Source organism: Misgurnus anguillicaudatus, chromosome 4 (genome assembly GCF_027580225.2).
Source record: "Misgurnus anguillicaudatus chromosome 4, ASM2758022v2, whole genome shotgun sequence".
Classification (NCBI taxonomy): Eukaryota; Metazoa; Chordata; class Actinopteri; order Cypriniformes; family Cobitidae; genus Misgurnus; species Misgurnus anguillicaudatus.
Window position 1 is genome coordinate 11976081 of NC_073340.2, and position 19877 is coordinate 11995957.

Genomic DNA, 19877 nt, shown 5'->3' on the forward strand with positions numbered 1-19877 from the left:
CACACAACACATTTTTAAAAGTTTTATGAATATATATTTCAAAAACTGCAAAAAAACCCTGTATGTTTTAATTGGCAATTCATACTGCTTACCAAAGTTTTGCATAATTTCTTTAAATGCTGTTTTTTCCACTGTATTAAATGGCTTTGCAATGTATCTGTCACGGTGATCCGTGTCATGTTTTGTTTGTGTCTCCGATTACGTCACCTGGACAATTCACGGACTGATTCATCACACCTGTTCCCTGTTAAGTGTTGTGTATTTATACTGCTGTCTGTTTCTCACCTGTCGCCGGATCATTGTCATTGTCGCCGTTCCTGTTGTTCTCTGTATTGGATGTTCCTGTGTTGCTGTTTTACTCCTCGTGTTTTATTTCTGTTCGTTTTATATTAAATGTTATTTATTTCATGTGAACCCTGCGAGTGCGTCCTGATTCTTGTTCCCAGTCGTGACAGAATGATCCGGCCAGACTGGACGCAGCGGGTTCACGGAGGGCGGCTCCCCCAGGAGTTTCGTCGAGGGGGAGTAGTGACATCAGGGTTCATTACCCATCAGCCCCGATGTCTCTTGGGGACCACCGTGAGCGATCGCTCGCTCCTGCGAGCATGCGGGAGGAGGATCGGCCCAGGCGTTCCCCCAACGGTTGAGTCGTCGTCGACGGTCCCTCGGAGGACCACCATCCTGCTCGCAGGGGGATCCGGAACGGACCACGCCCGATCATTTCCCCGGGGTGGCTACCGAGAGAGGGTCTCCGTTTCCGCGAGGGGATGGGAGATGACTTCCGGGGGCAGCTGATCGTCGGCGATTCCCAGGAGGGGGGTAATTCGTCTGCCTCGGTTCTCGGAGCGATCGCTCCGGTTCTCCTGGCGCAGTCCGGCCTACCGTTCCTGTTGGTCTCATCCCGGCGGCTGCCGGCTTCGCCAGGGTCCCCAAGCCCTCCACCCCTACCTTGGACTCTCGCTACCAGACTTTGTTTTTGTTTTTTGTTTATGTGAGTGTCTGGTAGCCACTCGTAGAGGGGAGGGTTATGTCACGGTGATCCGTGTCATGTTTTGTTTGTGTCTCCGATTACGTCACCTGGACTATTCACGGACTGATTCATCACACCTGTTCCCTGTTAAGTGTTGTGTATTTATACTGCTGTCTGTTTCTCACCTGTCGCCGGATCATTGTCATTGTCGCCGTTCCTGTTGTTCTCTGTATTGGATGTTCCTGTGTTGCTGTTTTACTCCTCGTGTTTTATTTCTGTTCGTTTTATATTAAATGTTATTTATTTCATGTGAACCCTGCGAGTGCGTCCTGATTCTTGTTCCCAGTCGTGACAGTATCTCGTTACACTGTCAGTTAAGGAGCACCATTAGATACTGTCTTGATTACACAGGCACTGCAGCTCCCCCTTGTGTTTTTTAGACAGAAATGCAATCATTGCGGTGATCTGAAATCATCGCAATGAGGTCAAACAATCGCAGTGAGATGATTATTTAATAATTGTGACAGCCCTATCTGTGGCTATAAATTTATTCACCAGCACATTCCTGAAGACTCAATTTGTTTTGTTTATTTATATTTTATATTTTATAATTTAAAGATGTTTAAAGGAACACGGCCACATTTTGGGAATTTAGCTTATTCACCGTATCCCCCAGAGTTAGATAAGTCCATACATACCTCTCTCATCTCCGTGCGTGCTGTAACTCTGTCTGACGCAGCCCCCGCTAGCTTAGCTTAGCACAAAGACTGGAAATGCATGGCTCCAGCTAGTATACTGCTCCCAATAAGTGACAAAATAACGCGATCATTTTCCTATTAATGTGTTGTGATTTGTATAGTCAAACCGTGTACAAATAACAAGGTGATATGAGACACAGCGATCTTTTAACAGTATACATACTGAGAACTATATTCTCTGAAGACGAAGCACTGCCGCATGGGCGGAGTGATCTGCTCGCAGCACACGAGAAGCCCCTGGTGAGGAGCAGAGAGTTCGGTCAGAGTTGTGCAAATCACTCCGCCCATGCGGCAGTGCTTCGTCTTCAGAGAATATAGTTCTCAGTATGTATACTGTTAAAAAATCGCTGTGTCTCATATCACCTTGTTATTTGTACACGGTTTGACTATACAAATCACAACACATAAATAGGAAAATGATCGCGTTATTTTGTCACTTATTGGGAGCAGTATACTAGCTGGAGCCATGCATTTCCAGTCTTTGTGCTAAGCTAAGCTAGCGGGGGCTGCGTCAGACAGAGTTACAGCACGCACGGAGATGAGAGAGGTATGTATGGACTTATCTAACTCTGGGGGATAAGGTGAATAAGCTAAATTCCCAAAATGTGGGCGTGTTCCTTTAACTATTTGAAAGCTGCACAAACATTTTTATTTAATGCTTAAAATATCAAAATCAAAAGATTATTTTAGATTATATTAGTAGAACTCTGTAGTAGTGTGTGTCTTTTACTTTTAAAAGTACACTTCTACACGTGAATACCCTAATTTAGTGCCATATATTTAGCTATAATAAGTGAAAAATCGAATTGCGTAAATACTTATAATTTCCTATTAGAGATTGTGCCATTTCTAAAGCTTTTGTAAGATCATTGTTTAATTTAAGATGCACACGAGAAATATGCACAATACAATAGAATTTTTAGCAAAATTCACATTGGACCCAAAGTTTATTTATTTTTCAAAAGTTTTGTGCTTGCTTGTGAGGTTTTTACACCATAAGCAGTTACACACAGTGACATCACCAGATTAACCAGGATGACATCATCAACCACATTTCAATGTTCTTTTGGTTGCTGTCACCACTGATGTCAGAGGTTACTGTACGCTATGATGTCACGTGCTAAGTAATGCTTGAATGTATGCTCTCAGTATCTCAATACAGTGTCACGTTTAATCTCTTATGTAATAGCTCATTGTGTGGTGTACACTTCAGTGCTGCTTCACACTTAAATATTTTCATTTAAGCTGTGTATTTTTTGATAATATCTGAATGTCACTCTGAATGCACTGTTAACAGATGATGTGTGACTGCTACGCAAGCAGTTTGTATGATCTATGATTCACTTTGACGCCAGACACTGAAATCAAATTATTTTTCCCTCCAGTTTTATCTGATTATATGAGACATGAAATGTCATTTTCTGCTTGTACTGCATACAATCAGACACAGTCTGGATTATAGAAAGATCAGTACAGGGTCATTAGACCGCCAGGTGTCTGCACAAACAGAGACCATGAGGCTAAAAAGGTAGACTATATAACACAAGCAGAGCACCAGAGGCCTTTAATGCACACAGTACATATGGGGCCCATGAGAGAGTCCAGTGCCAATTCTCATGTATTTTTAAGACATGGGAACAGACTCTTTCTCTCTCTTCTACCTTTTTCTCCTAAACCCTTCTGGCTGTCTTAAACACACCTTTAACTCTTGTTTTTTTTACAAACCTTTCATAAAGTTGGCAGGAGAAGTCATCGCCTAAAGATCAGGTGGAGATTCCACAGACCTGCACTGACATTAAACACAATGTAGTGAATATGAAATTCAAGTACATCCAGATCTGTGCAAGTAAATGCTGATGCAGTTTACTATTAATAATAATATACTGCATTTATACGTCCGTTTATAAAAGTTGCCAAAAATGACATACTAAACCCTAGAAATTTGTCAACCGATAGAGATTTTGGACTATAGTCTTTATCAAGGTTACGCGCCCACATGACGTTTCTGTGTGCATGGTCAAGAAAAGTTAACGCTTGTTTAAGCACCGTAGTTTTAAAACAAGTCGCTCTAAGGCAAGCCATTAAAACCAGGGATGCACCGATAGGATTTTTTTGGGCCGATACTGATACCGATTTAAATGGACAACTTCTGACCGATACCGATATTAAACACTTGTGTACAATACTATACAGTTGTTCTATTAGCTAGTTTATTTCTGCATCAAATTATTTTTACTGAACATGGATTGGATTAACATGGATTAACATTCAACTGACCATATAAATATTGCTACTTCAAAAAAAAGTTGGACTTCTTTTCCCCCACTGAAGTGCAGTTTGTTTCTTTTATTGTCCAAGACATTTGAGCCAGCTCACCAGAACATTACATCATTTTAATTGAACAACAGACATTCAACTCATTGCCTTTATGCGGTTAATTAATAAGCAATCGGTATCTGCCTTTCTCGTGCTATTGCCGATATGCCGATGGTTTTAAATTCATCAAAAATCGGCCGATAAATATCGGCGGCCGATACATCAGTGCATCACTAATTAAAACACAATCAACAGATCTAAATGTGCGCGCAGTTTTTGTGTGACAGGAGAGTGCAAGCCGCTCATGCGCTGTTCATGGAACTCGTGAGCGTTTTTGCAGCTTTATTGGCATTAAATACACATATGCGTCAATATTTGCGTCTTTGCAAGTATCCCCATAAACCCAACCATTTAGGTCTTAGAAGAAAGTAAACAGCTGAAAAAAAGGCATGTGTAACAGTATATTGGATGCGGACTTACTGTGCATTCACACTAGACGCAAATCGAATAATCAAGCTATTTGTGCGTAGTTGGGTACTTGAACATTTTGAGTTAACTTGCTTTTTTTGCTTGTGAAATTTGTGTAATTTGTGCGTGACCACTTCACTCACTTTCTTCCAATCAAGATCCCTTTTATTCCTGATTCTATAAAAGTATTAAGATGTGTCGTACAGCTCCGGATGTCCACACAGCAGTGATAATTTTGTCTTAATTTTTTTCCTATTTTCGTCAGCCTGCTACTTCACTACAAGAGCAAGCTTCTGATTGGTTAACGTGTTGCAAATATCTGCCAAAGTTCAGAAACGCTTCATTCGCGTCTGGTGTGAACCCACCATTAAAGTTTTGTCTTTTGTTAGAGATCAGATTCAGAACGATAATCAAAACATTCACAGAGTTTACAATGTTGTTGAATTAGTTGACGCTTCAGGTTTTTATACATTTGGTAAGAGCGCCATCTAGTGGATAATAGGGGAATTATAGATTGCTATAAAAACTTGTCAAGGAAGTGTCATTGGCAGGGAAACGTTTTCTCTTAATTGACGACGTAACTTGTCAGTGGCGGGGAAAGAGTTCAAAGAAAAAGAAAAAACACAGCGAAATAGACAGAAGACGAGCGTGCGTGTTTAGCACTGCAGGTGATATTGTCCATGCAAAACGCAGTGTTCTCTCTCCTGAAAATGTTGATCAGTTGATTCTTTTTAAGAAAAATCTCTCAAAAGAGACCACTGCAGCACTTGTTGATCAAATGCTTAAGCTTTATTTTATTTTATTTTATATAAAAAAAATTCTACAATGCCTCAGTGATTGTCACTATTGCACATTTTGGCACAAAATGACCGCTGCCATCATAACCTTGATTTTATTTGACATTTTGCCCCTCATTATTTTTTTTTTATTATTTAAAAAAGTTTATTTTTTGTTAGTTTGTTCCAATTGGGACAGAGATTGTGCCATTTTCAAAAAGTTTAATTAAACGTTCATGTTATATATTTTGGTTGCATTTGTAAGTGATTAAAAATGTAGCCGCTTAACTAGGCACGTAACACAAAATATCGATAAATTAATCGAACCGAACCATAATTGCATTGAAGAAGCGCTTGATGTATAGACATTTTCATCGGACGCACGTGATACACGTCTGGATCCGAACTTTACTTCCGGTTTCGTTTTTTTAATGGTCTGACTTGCTAAACTGATCTCTTGAACAAATGCCTTGATGAAAATAACAAATGTTTTGTTTTCCTAGGTAATCTATGTGTTGTTTTTTGCTTGTTGTATAAATAAACTACGTTTAAAGTACTTTTTTGTTATTTATTATTAGAAGAGTTTACCGGAAGTTACGTGCGGACCACGACAGCCGCTTGTTTATGTTGTTACTGCTGAAACCGTCTATTGGCAAATATTGCATCGTTAGCGGAGAAAATCGATATTGTATCGCATCGAAATGAAATGTCTGATTTACAGTTGAGAGACTGATTTACTTTGTGTTTTTATCAAAACAATCGCATTCTAATGAAGAAAGCATGCTCGGGCTCAGATCGAACGAAAGACAGTGTGAGTGCAAACTTGTTGGGACAGCAGTATTATAAACTAATTAAAGTTGAATATGTGAAAAGGCATTTAGGACACCTTTAAGGTTAAATATGCAAATATATGAAATATGATGTTTCATTTCAGTTTCATTTCTTACTATCACTTTTACAGTTATCTTCCAATCTGCAAGTCCTTACTAGTACAATGCTGTGTAATATTTGATTTTTTGGTTTTAGTTTCACATTTCTGTAATTTATTTTGTACACAAACTTGTTTAGTTTGTTTTTATGTCATTCTATAAATGCCTAACACAACCATTCAAGGTATAACTCTTCAGTAATCTTCAAAATTTAGACTGTTTTAAACTTTTGGACCAGGCATTGTAAAGGCATTTAAACTATGTGGTTCTGGAATGTGACCTCTCAGAAGCACACATGACTTGTCATGATTGCTATCACCTCTGGGCTGAATGTACACTATATACTATACATCAAAATGTATTAGGTGTGATAGAAAACACAAACAGCTAATAATAGATAGTGGAGACATGTTGACTTGTGCAGACAGGACATAATAGATTTGTTATTATGAATAATTGTGCAGTTTTTCTAGGATAAGGGTTTGTTGTTTAGTTATCTCACCCAAGCAGTTAATGTGATTATCATCACTGTTCATGACTTGATAAGGGCCCTGATGCCAAAAACATAATCGTAAGAATCCAGGCATAAAATCTGAATTTACTTTAAAGTTTGGAATGTCAAAGATTTTGTCAAACTTTGAATGAATCAATCAACATTAGGGCTAAAATCATTGTATATGGACAAACGTCAGCTGCTGTTTAAATATATAATCTTTGTCTCTAAATAAATGAATACTATGGTTAATTGAGCATGAACACTTTACACAATAGTTCTCAAAGTATGATAAAACCATAATAATTGTTGTTTAATAAATATAATCACATCCATGTTTTACTTTCTACCGTAAAGTTTTGCTATGCAAAGTTAGTCAGCGTGAGGCTTATTGTCGTTTTTATAGAGAAAAAATTTAATTATGTTTCCCAGGAAACCTTAGTGCAACCATATAACATAATAACTTATCTATTAACATTTTGTAACATTTTGTCCAGTGGCACCACAAAGGCCGCATTTACACTGCATGTTTGAAGTGACTCAATTCCGATTTTTCCCCCTCAAGTGGCACAGATCGGATATGACCTCATTCATATGGGGAAATAAATTGGATGTGAATCGGATACATGCATTAGCGCCCGCAATGTAAGTGTACGGATCAGATATTTCCATGTCAAGACTTGTTGTAAGTCATTAAAAATGTGCCGCTGGCAAATAACGTTTGTTTCTCAACATGCGTTCTTCAGCGTCCTTGTGTTCTCGCTCAACGTCATCATTAACCATCGAAGTTCAATTCCAATTCTCAAGAACACAAGTACAGAGGACGCATGAAAATACCCGGATGTGTTCTTGATTTTGAGGATGCATCGAGTGCAGACTTGTGTGGCTGAAATCGCGTTACGCCGGAGAAGTCATTGCGGCAAAACAATGGCGGAGGTCAGGTGACCAACAGGAAGATCGCACACATCTCAATTCTCACACAAAAGTGTGTTCTGTGTTCTCGCGACCTTCTGAGTTCATTCCATAGATATGTATAAAGGCTAGATGTGTTATGGCGGAGTCTCTAACGTCATCACCTGGTGGCCATCTTACCAAAGGCAGCTCGCTCACTCGTAGCATTGAGTTTTAGGGTACAGGTACTTTTAAATAACCATAACTTGCTCAATTTTCTACCAATTTTCAAACGGTTTGGTTTTTTACAAACGTTATTACATGGCTATATTTCTGGATGCTTTAACATGTTTCATGAATTTAGTTTTTTTAGTATAAGTATGCAGTGTCAAAGCTATATCTTTGACGTTAACAATAAACCAAACCGTTTGAAAATCTGTAAAAGTACCTGCACCATTAAACTCAATGCTACGAGTGAGCGAACTGCCTGTGGTAAGATGGCCGCCAAATGCGGACGTTCCACTCAATTGGCCAGCAGCGCGGGTGAGACATCTAGCCTTTATACATATCTATGGTTCGTTCTTCCAAGGTCGCCTGGCAAGACCGATTTTTTGCGTTTTTGGAATTGAGAAACAGCCAACGACAGGTGGACATCACCCGCGATCACATGACTCTTATTAACAGCACATCTTTGGGGCGACGGCTCCACTTAGTGAAGTAATGTTAAAGTTTTATGTCTTGTTACAGAAATAAAGCTCTATAATCTTGTAATCACTTTGCGTTTTATATTTTCTGTGGTTTAAGCTGTTCTGGGTCAGTATGTCTATCTTAAATTATTTCGCCAAGTGTTTAATGTAAATGCTGATATTGGATACGAGTCACTTTTAAAAGATGATGTAAACAGTTCAGGTCGTCAAAAAAATCAGATATAGTCAACAAATCGGAATCGGGCATCAAAATCTCCTGTGTAAATCCAGCCAAAATGTTGCAGGCTTAATGCTGCAACTTTTAAAATGGCAATGTTTTTTTTTTAATTGATTGTGCAGAGGTTTTTAGACATGAAAGTGTTCATTCATCCGTCTCATTACACCCTGGAGGTATATGTATCGAAATAACATATCCGCTGATATTAATACAGGGGATTATTGTAAGGCTTTTTAAAGTCATGGTGTGTGAGTGAAAAGAACTCTATAATGCTGTCGAGTGACTTTTATCGTCTTTGTTTGCACGATCAGTCAAATATTTTATTACTGCATGCTAGAAAAATGTAATACCTGGAAAATCAGTCAGAAAAGCTCTCAGTAAAAGTGCTGCATCATTAAGTTTCAGCTTTATTTATTGGATTTTATTTGCTAGTTTCTAGCTAATGAAATAAAACATGTTGCTGATTTAGGAACTGATGTAGTTCAGAATTGTTGACTGAATAGCAGTTTCAGTAATTTTTCTCATGTCAGATGTGAAAAGAAGAAGAAGAATCATGCTAAAATAACATTCCCATTTGGAAACAAATACGTTTTTTTTTGCATTTATTGTATTAGTGTGAATTAACCTACATTATAGATATCTGAATCACAGCTATGTGAGATATACAGACACATTTATCTTGTACATCACAAAAATACTTACTGTAGTTTTTTCACCTTGTGACATTCATTGCTCGCTGACACATAACTGTAATAACAATGTTACTGTATTTGTAATATCTACATTATGTGAGGTCAGGGTAACAGTGGGTATTGTTTATGTTATGCTACTCTTTGTCCAGCAGAGGACAGTTTAGAGTCTTGTCTTTGATGTACCTGTTTTTATTATACTGTAACCTGTACTGGAGACTACACTACAACAGTCCAGTCCAGTACTGATGATGTTTAGGAGCACAGAATGCAGGATTGATGTTATGGGAACACAGTAACTACAGATACTCAGACAGAATCAGTCCATTGTTATTTGTTGTGGTCTTGAATAGTAAATGGCATCGCTTTCACAGAGCCCAGACAGTGATGAGAAGGTAATGGTACAGCATGTGAAGATGATATAGGCATCAAGACCAAAATCGTATTACAGCATTATTAGTTTTGCTGAAACTTCAAAAATGACATATAAATCAGATAACAAGCAATTATGTATTTTTATAGATAAACATACAAAAAATTATACCAAAAGCAAAACAACAAGAGTAATTGAGATCTATTGTTCTTTAACAGCCTAGAGTTTGTTCAGTTGTGATGCTCTTGGAGTTCGTAAAAGTCTTGGTCTTCTTGTCTGTTGCCATTAAAGCATAATCTATTTCTCTGCATCTCTTTCTTTGTAACTTCTCATCACATGTTGTGCAGACTGGAAACACAGGATGTGATTCATAACATTCTTCATTGTGATTTTTCATTGTGCCACTTTTTAGTTTTGTTTTTAAAGCATTCAGAAATTATAGAAAATAGACTGCAGGACTTGCTTGATGTTAAAATAATTATTAAGAGAGATAAAGTTTGGGACCTGATCGATGTTAAACGAGTTATTAAGAGTGACAAGACTCAAAAGGGATGTTTCTGATGCTGACGTCTGAAGCGCATGCACACAAACAAGCGAGTGCGCGAGCCCGATATAGACATCTACACAAAATTACAGTTTTAAAAATATCTATTTTGACAAGAAGTCACGCAGGTATGACCTATAATTAGTTATATCTGAAGTGAATGTTTTGTTAACGGCTGAGGAAAAGTATCTGTTTTGTAACATTATTTTAAACATTTGCATTAGTATCTTAAAGGAGTCTGTCTCAATGTCAAAATTAGTAAAAATAAAAGAAAAACATATATTTAACAAATATTCATATTGTTTTTGCTTTGCGTAAACAGGTGTACTTCTGTCATGTTTTATCAGGTTCCAACAAATCATGCATTGTTTTGAAGTTTTTTAATAGAGAATGTTAAAATATAAATTAACTAATTTTTGAAAATGTGCACATTTTGAAATTTAAATTTAAAAAATTTAGGTAAATTTAGAACAGATAAAAATGTGAGATTAATTTGAGATTAATTGCGAGTTAACTCATGAAATCATGCCATTAATCAAGATTAAATATTTTAATCTATTGACAGCCCTAATAAATATGTATACTTTTTTTCTTGATAACAGTAATATAGTTTCAAAACACATTTTCAATATTACGATATACATTACAGCGTTCCGCAAACATTCACGTCACATCTAAAATCACGTTTTAAACACGGGTCAAGGATCAATGTGCTCCCGTGGCATCTTTCGTAGCTAAGCAACCATGAGTCGCGCTCTCTGGGACGGCGAGGAAAACGGAATTTCCTAATCGGATTTAAACCGTTTATCTGTACCTTGCGTCAAATGATATAATTGCGATCAATTAATCTGGTTGGGACTTTGTGGGCGTGTCTGCTGTCAGCCCTGAAATCACACTCAGTCCTGAGAAAGCTGCGCTCATTCTCAACTTTCTAATACCTCTACAACCTGAATGGATGCTTGGGATTGTGTTGGGGGAAGTGTGTCATCGACCCACCGATTTAGCCCCGCCCAAATAATCCTGAACAAAGAAATGTGAAAAAAGTGTTTCTCCACAATTCAGTGCTACTTTGTAATGTATTTCAGCATTAGGGGTGTGACGAGACACTTAATCTACGAGACGGGACACGAGATTGGGTTCACGAGAACGAGACGAGACGAAATTTTTACATTTTTTAAGAAATCCTCAATAATAATATAAATGAATGGGAAACTAAAATCACATTATTTTTTAAATGTTTTAACTAATCAAGGACTGTCCCTAGGACATTATTTTGCTAATTGATAATGAAGTATTTTGATATTTTTGGTAATAAAAATAGACCCAATTTAGCAATAACCTTTAAAATTACATAATAATGACGATGCAATAATCATTTGTTCAAATAAAGTATCAAAACAAGTAAACACACAGTAGTAGCCTTTGTAATAATCTCAAACAGAAAGCTGCTTCCTTGTTTGAGAAACGGCCAGCATTTCACCTCCCCAAGAAATCTCGTGACATAATTAATTTCGCGATCAGTGTTGGGGGTAACGCATTACAAGTAACAGGCATTACGTAATAATATTATTTTTCTAAAGTAACGATAATACGATAATTAAATGTTCACATTAATATTTGAGTTACTTTTTTAGTTTAATTAATTTGATTAATAAAAATTATGTACTGAATTAAACTAAACGTAGTCACATTATGCACTCTATGCATACACGCCTGTGTGGGAACAGTTTGAGTCAGAAACTGAGATGGCAGGCCAGAGTTCGACATTTTTGTGATGAAATATGCAATTTCTGAATGCAGAACTTTTCAGTCATAAAATACACCTGCAAGTCCTGAAAGAGATCAAGCCTCAGCCAAGAAAAAGTAACGCAAAAGTAACGTAAGCATTACTTTCCATGAAAAGTAACTAAGTAACGCAATTGGTTACTTTTTTTAGGGGTAGCTTAATATTGTAATGGATTACTTTTAAAAGTAACTTTCCCATACACTGTTCGCGATACATATTTAATCTCACAAGATCTCGTCACACGACTATCAGCAATACATTTCATTTCTAACATTTATAATGTGTTTAGGAACAATTCTCTAAATTGACTTTAATGTTTAATTTTACAATGGATACAGCATACGTTATAGACATTGATCAGCAATTTAATATACTAACAATGCCAGCGAAATTAGTTGGTGGTCCTCAGCGGACTCAGTCCAGCTAAAAAGTGTATGAAATGAAAATATCTGTGCTGAACAAAGCAAAATCAGTTCTTGCTCATAAATGACATAAAGCACATAAAGCCATTTCAGCTCAGATCAGATGGGGTGCTTTATAACTCTGTTTAGGAAATGAATGAGTAAAATACTGTCACCTCTGTTGTTTTATCTCTGTGATAAGCCGTGTAGAAAGTGTCTACTGACCACCAACTCCACCCCAACTTCCGTTTCTGGTGCGATCTGATGTTTTTTTGCTAATGGTCATGATCAGATGAGACGGGTGGGTGTGTTTCCCATCTGCAGGCCGTAATCATTAATGAAGCAATTCTTAAAGACTGTGATCAGTCTTATTTGCAGAGGGGGCCTTCACCATGACAATTGCTTTGTTTTCACTCGTTTTCCAGTACGTCACACTCTTAGTATTTCTCACTCCTAACCCCTCCCTCTCATCCTCTCTCTCTCTCTCTCTCTCTCTTTCTCTCTCAATGTTTGGTTGGTGTGGAGCGCATGTCTCCATCAGCACCATTTAGTCTGTAACTAGCATCAGTGAATCAGTAGACCCAACTCTGTTGATCAGGGAGAGAGAGGTGAGATGTTGGGTCAGAACCAGCACCACAGATCTCTCCAATGAAAGCTCCTCTGATCTCTCCTTTCTCTCTGTCTCTCCCGCCTGACGTTGACCTGTGGCGTGTGGAGGAGCTGCTGGGTCCAGACATCTAAAGTACTGTTTGGACTGAGTTCTGTAAGTGTGTGTTGATGCTCAAGAACAAGCGGAGCAGGTATTTGGGCGGCTTGCCGCTTCAGGACTTCTATTCACTTCCGAGCGCTCCTGTATAGGTCTCTAAATGTTGGATTAAAACACTAAAGGATCTTTTATACAAGATGAGCGAAGACGCCAAAGATAAAGGGACTAACAAGCAAGCACAGCGCAAGAAGAAAGGCAAAAAGGTAACGAGAAACCTGCTTTAACAATTGGATCTATTCATGTTTTAATGGTGTTGTTGTGGTTGTAATGAGGAAGAGCTCAAGACAGATGTATGGAGGGAGCTTCTCTTTTGTTCGGGAGCTGAGAAGAAGGGGTGTGTTCAGGCCGGCATGGTTTTGTTTTGAAGCTTATTGACGAAGCACTTTTTTAAGCAAAGAGCATTTCTGGATAGATACTGACTCCAGAACAGGTGCTTCTTTTTGTTTGGGGCGTAGTGTTCACCACATGATCCTTGAAGATGACTTTTGTTAATCTAATGTACTGTAGCTTTAGGTATGAAATTATGTTTAAATTTTTGATCAAATAATTTTTAGGTTACAGAATGTGACAACATAGTTTCATTTTTACTGTATATTATTATAGAGCGATGATTTAACTACTTATAATCTGGACAAAGACTGGTTTGTGTAATGCACATTATTTCAGCTTTTGTTTATTTATCGTGACAGAGATACTGCCGCTCTCTTTCTCTCTCTCTCTCTTTGTGTTTTATAAGTCTCTCTCTCTATTTCTCTCCACCCACTCCATCTATTCTCTACACGAGCAGTGTAATCTACTTAATTGCAGGCGTTTTAATGCATTGGCAGGATCGCTGTATCTGAGTCAGCATTGGGTGCCACTAGACACGAGTCGATTCAAGTGTTTGTTACAAATGATTTGGGGAATTTGAGGAATTCCCTTCGCTTTTGTAACAGAACCAGTGCTTCACATTGTGTTTCACAGGCGTGTGATTTGTTTCTGTGAATTGTAAGCATTAGTTGAATGCTTGTATGTTTATGTTGCGGTGACGGCACAGACTCTCTTAGTCGCTTTGTGACTCTCCAACCTGTTGCTACGCACACTGGCTACCTGTAGCAGCAACAGAGGAAACAAAAATGAATGAGATAATACAACATATTTAAAATATCTAAGATTTTTATTCTATTTTTTCTAAATGCAATAAGTAAAAAAATGATTTCCAATTTGATAGTTTAATTAGCATGCTTGATTTTTATTTTTTTCGAGAGGTTTCTAGGGTGTTGTTAGGTTAGGTGTTTGATCATTTCTATAGATAGACGGTTTCATTGGACGCATGCGTGTTGTCGCAGTTACACGTCTGGACGGAACTTAACTTCTGGTCTCTGTTTGTTTAAAGTGCACTTATTTCATTGCTAAAAACAATGTTATTTTGTGTGTTTGTGTGGTTTATAGTTAAAAAACACATTATTTTCCACATTCCGTACATTTTTGTAGCTCTAGATTTCACTCTCTTCCTGAAACGCACAGATTTGAAAAGCTCTGTGTCCCTGATTGGCCAGCTAATCTGTACATTGTGATTGGCCTGAATACCTCTGACTTCAGAAGGAAATGTGACGCCCCTTACCATGTTTGAAAGATTTGGTTGCTAACAGGAGTTAACTTAAGGGGATCGCACACCGGCCGCGCGGCTGTGCGCATACTTTTCTATGAGTATATGCACACCGGCACCGCCAGGTGGCGCCTGTCCGCGCCGCCCAGCTGTGACTCAGGAAGTTGCTCAAATCCCGGTCACGCCACACAGCGCCACTCACACAGTTTAAATAACAAATCATTAACGATTAACATTGGCTGCTAATGTATATTTTGCATTTTGAAGTAGACGCTATCTGACGAAGCTCGCGCTATTTGATGTGCACTTCCGGTTTACAATACCTCCGAGTTGTCCTAGATGCAACTCGACTAGGGCTGGGCAAAAAAAAAATGATTTTTCGATTAATCGTTTTTTAAAACCTGGTCGATTCAGAATCGATTCTCAAAGAGCAGAATCGATTTTTTCCCCATATTTTTTTCTACAAACACTGAACGTAAGATTAACGTTAATCAAATTACTAGTCTTCTTCACTAGATGTCACTCTCTTTTTTGCCTTGCGCGATGTTACCAAGGAGCCTGTCATTCTTTCATTCAGTGCTTAAAATGACGGTTTCAGGTGCTTCATCGACGTTGATGCCACCTTCACATAAAAAGTAAGAGGTATGGAAGCATTTTAGATTTTGCAAGCAAGACGACAAGGTTAGTGTTGTGGCTTTTAATTTCTTTTGATTAATTACCCACTTGTAAACTTCTGTTCACTGTTATTTTTTATTAATATAGTATTTGTATTAAATCTATATTCATTGAGTTGAATCAAGAATCGAGTATAAAAACAAACCCGAGAATAGAAATCGAAAATTTAATCGAGAATCGAATCGATTTGATAGCTTGTGAATCGAAATTGAATCGATCTGGAACATCTGAATCGATACCCAGCCCTAGACTCGACACGGCCGGTGTGCGACCCCCTTTACAGGCTTAGAGTCCGAAGCGGGAGGAATTATGATAATGTCGGTCTTGTTTACATCACCAATCCCAGGAAGTAAACTGTTGCCTACAGTGTTTGTTGTAGTCCAAAAAAAGAGATTTACGTTGGAGACGATAACTCGCGTCATCGTTTACTACTCTGAACCTTATGTATATCGTTAACATGTACTAACACACACTTATACCCCATTCACACAGACCTTAGGTCCCAGAAAATACCCGTAAAATTGCCAGACAAGCTTCTGTGTGAACGCAAACACCTCCCGTAAATCTTCTGAGATCATTGCCGGAAAGAGGACCTAGTAAGATACACAGAAAACCCTCTGTGTGAACAAGAAGCCGAAACAATTAATGGGCGTGTCGTAATGAGTACGTGCGCGTCATCACAACAAACGTTATGGTTCAGCTCCTTAAAACGAGAGATAACATGCATATTAAACATTCACAACGAGAAATGTCACAAACTAGATTGAAGCAGTTATCAGGAAATTATAGTCAAATATCCACTCTGAAGCGGAGATCATTCACCAGCATAGAACGGCATGTCATGTGCTCCTTTATAGTCTTATTATAAACAAAAATGCACGGGAGTGGTTTCTGGAGAGAGAAATAATAAATAATATGCAAATTTCAGACGCTGCGTAGAGGAGAGGGCAGGACTTTAAACAGGTCACGTGTCTTTCCGGGACCTTGCAGATGCTGGCAAATCATGGCAGTGTGAATGAACAAAAAATCAAATGCTCCCGGAAAATTCCAGGATGCATTTTTCGCGTATTTTCCGGAATGTCTGTGTGAAAAGGCTTTACAAATGAAATGTAAAAACGTGAATCGGACAATAGGTGCTTTTTAAACTATTTTAACTTGATTTTATAAGTTATGTCAACTATTCAAAATCCACAACTTAAAATAGTAGGTTGAATTGACTTGCAAAACCAGGTTGTTTGCTTTACAAGTTTTTTTTACAGTGATTTAACTTTTTTTAAATATTATAATTTTAATAGATTTTATCAACACCAAGCATTATCATTTTGCATATCACATTTTTAGCAAGTTATCACATATTGCATTTTCCTTTAATACCGTGCAGCCTGACCCTGCAAAGTGTATGATAACCTTTGCAAACAGCTAATCGCATGACACATGTAAAGAATCAGAATATCTTACATCTTATGAGAGAGTATTGACTTATATACTGAAAAGCAAACAGTAATAAAATCATCACAAAAATCTGGAGAGGACTACAATAATAGCTGAATATGATATAGCTGATATATCAAGGCTAAGTAAGCTTTGTTAACCTTTGAGAATAAAATTGATTAATTTATAATGTGAAAGCTTTTATGTTATTCTAAATTAAACAATTGAATTGGAACAGTACAGATATCAGAATTATATTCACAGCTGGTCAAATTTGCAATTTCTTACCCTAAATTAAACCTCCTTCTAACCAGGTTAGCTCTGTAGCTTAAGTTAAAATGGCAATAGACACCGCTAAAATTCAGTCTACGCTTTTAAACTCAAACTAAACTCATACTTAACCATTTTAGTTCAAGTCATATATCACTAAAATAACAGCGCACCCATCCCCATCATTCATCTCTGTGACACATTCGGTGCAGGATAAGCAGTACATTAAGTTACAGGAACACTCTGTGCCAAGCTGACACGCTCACCCAGAATTCGCTGCCAAAGATTGAATGGGTATTTAAGGATTAAATGGTCTTCAGAGTCATGACAGGGGACCCGAACCATTGCCGGATTTGTCTTTGTGTGATGGTTGTATTGTTAAAGCACAATAGGGCAGGAAATGCGGCATCATGTGGTGATTTGTCCAAGCTCATTTTCTGGATTGACCTGCACCTGTCAATGAGCATTTGTAACCACCAAGCACTTTCATTTGTTGGAACAAAAGCATGGCAGAAATCATTTTCCTATTCAGTAACTTTGTCCTGTTTGCCATCAAAGCTAAACAGTTTCATACTCGATAATGTATTGAATTATATTTTCTTTGCGTTTCCTTAAATGTAACAGAATTTGCAGAAGTGAAAATGCTAAATTTATCAGAAGTCATATAACTCAAACGTAGGCATATCATTTTTTCATAATTTCAAACAGTCAACATGGCTGGCGGCCCCTCCCCACATGTTGCTGAGGAGAAAATGGCTGTGTGGAGCTGATTCACATCTAATAACATGTGAGAGACAGAGATGGAGACCAAGAAACGGAGAGCGGCAGACGCGCTTCAGGAGTGTGTTAGATCAGATGTTGGTGAACGCTTGAAACAAGAGATGCTTTCATCAGATTGAGACTTTCAGAGCAAAGCTAATACAGGGTGTGATTTCTCATTCACTGCTTGCAAGCCAAGGAAACAGTCTGAGACAGTAAAGACGAGGGGTTTAGGGGTCAGCGGCTGTGAATAAGCATCTCAGAGAGAGAGAGAGAGAGAGAGAGAGAGAGAGAGAGAGAGAGAGAGAGAGAGAGAGAGAGAGAGAGAGAGAGAGAGAGAGACGTCTGGGCACCAGGGAACCTGAATCATCGGCAGGTGTGTGTAATGGGTGTCGCCATGGCAACCGTAGGCCTGCAGCAGAATGGAGGTAGCTGTGCTTGGGAATCCCTGCTGATAAAACAAGAAGCATCTGTTTCTTTTGTAATATATTTAGGGTTTCCGATGCAAATGTTTGAATAAGCTGCTGCCATTCTGTAAGATTAACAACACGTTTTACAGTAGATTTGCTCTTCAACCTGCCTACCATGCTGTCTGTTGCCTAAAAAACAGCTGCTTTATAAGGCCCTGTGTCCAACAAAGCATTTAAGCACATCTGATAGCGCCAGGCGCACTACTTTAACCTCTCGACGCGCAGTAGTTCATGGTCGGGATGATGTCAGTTTTATTAACGCTGCTAACAATATCTATGTAGCCTACTGTCTACAAACATTAATAATATTAACATTACTATACATGGTTTAAAAGGTCTACGTGTTTAGCATCAGTGTATGGTCTCTGTTTTGAGATACAGATGCTCTAGCATCATAAATGTAGTATTTTGTGACAGAAGTCCAGATGACAATATGCAAAATATGAACGTGACTTCTTACCTTTGTGTTGATATAACGATCGCAAATCGAATCCAGTCAGTTTCGGATGTGTGAATAACCCATGAAAACCGTCTAATATAATACATCCAATGACCATTTTTGTCCAGACATGAGTATAATCCGTGAAATATAGATATATATATATATAGTCTGTTGTTTACATCAGATTTCGCATGAACATCTTGTAATAGAATATAATATACATATCTGAGGACTATTTACATTGTAACACTTGTATATGAGATTACACTTTAGGTTCCGCTAAACACATAAATCAGCGGTCAAACTTTGTTTCTAAAAGTAGGTGGGAGTATAATACATAATGTCCAAACTGCGCTGTCAAATATCGTGACGTCATCTGACTCGTTCATTCCTACAATGACTTCATGGGAAAAAATGAAAGAACTAAACTTGTGGCCAATGAGATGACGAATCCAACGATCTTTGTGTGACATTTTATTTTCTGGTGTGGAAACGGCATTTTATACGCTAACATAAGGATAAATAATAATAAGAACGAACGAACGTGTATGCATGTAAACAAAAGACTTTTATTTTGGGGCTGACTGGCACTTAGAAAATGCACTAGTATTACCTTGCAAGAACCTCATTTTTGGGCTTATTAACCTCAAATGTGAAACATAACTTCTTTAGATTTGTGGCTTTGGGATCATTGCATTTCTAGGTTTCACACACATATTTATCATTTAGTTTTTTAGTAATAAAAAAGATGTTGTGCAAAAAAATGTTTTATTCCAGTACTTCAGCCTCTCTAACTTTTTAGACACCAAATGTTAAAACACCAAATCTAGTTTTTGACCTCATGATCACGTTCACCCTAAAGCATGGATGGGCAACTTTGGTCCTGGAAGTCTGATGTCCTGCAGAGTTTAGCTCCAACTTGCCTCAGCACACCTGCCTAAAAGTTTCTATTATGTCTAGTAAGACCTTAATTGGCTGCTTTAGGTGTGTTTAATTATGGTTGGAGCTAAACTCTGCAGGACACCGGCCCACCAGGACCGAAGTTGCCCATCCCTGCCCTAAAGCATGTGGGACATGTCCCCCGCACTTTTGAACTCGTCACCACCATTCCCGCCCATGTATTTTTGTTTGTTACTTAGATTTGAGTGAAGTAGCATT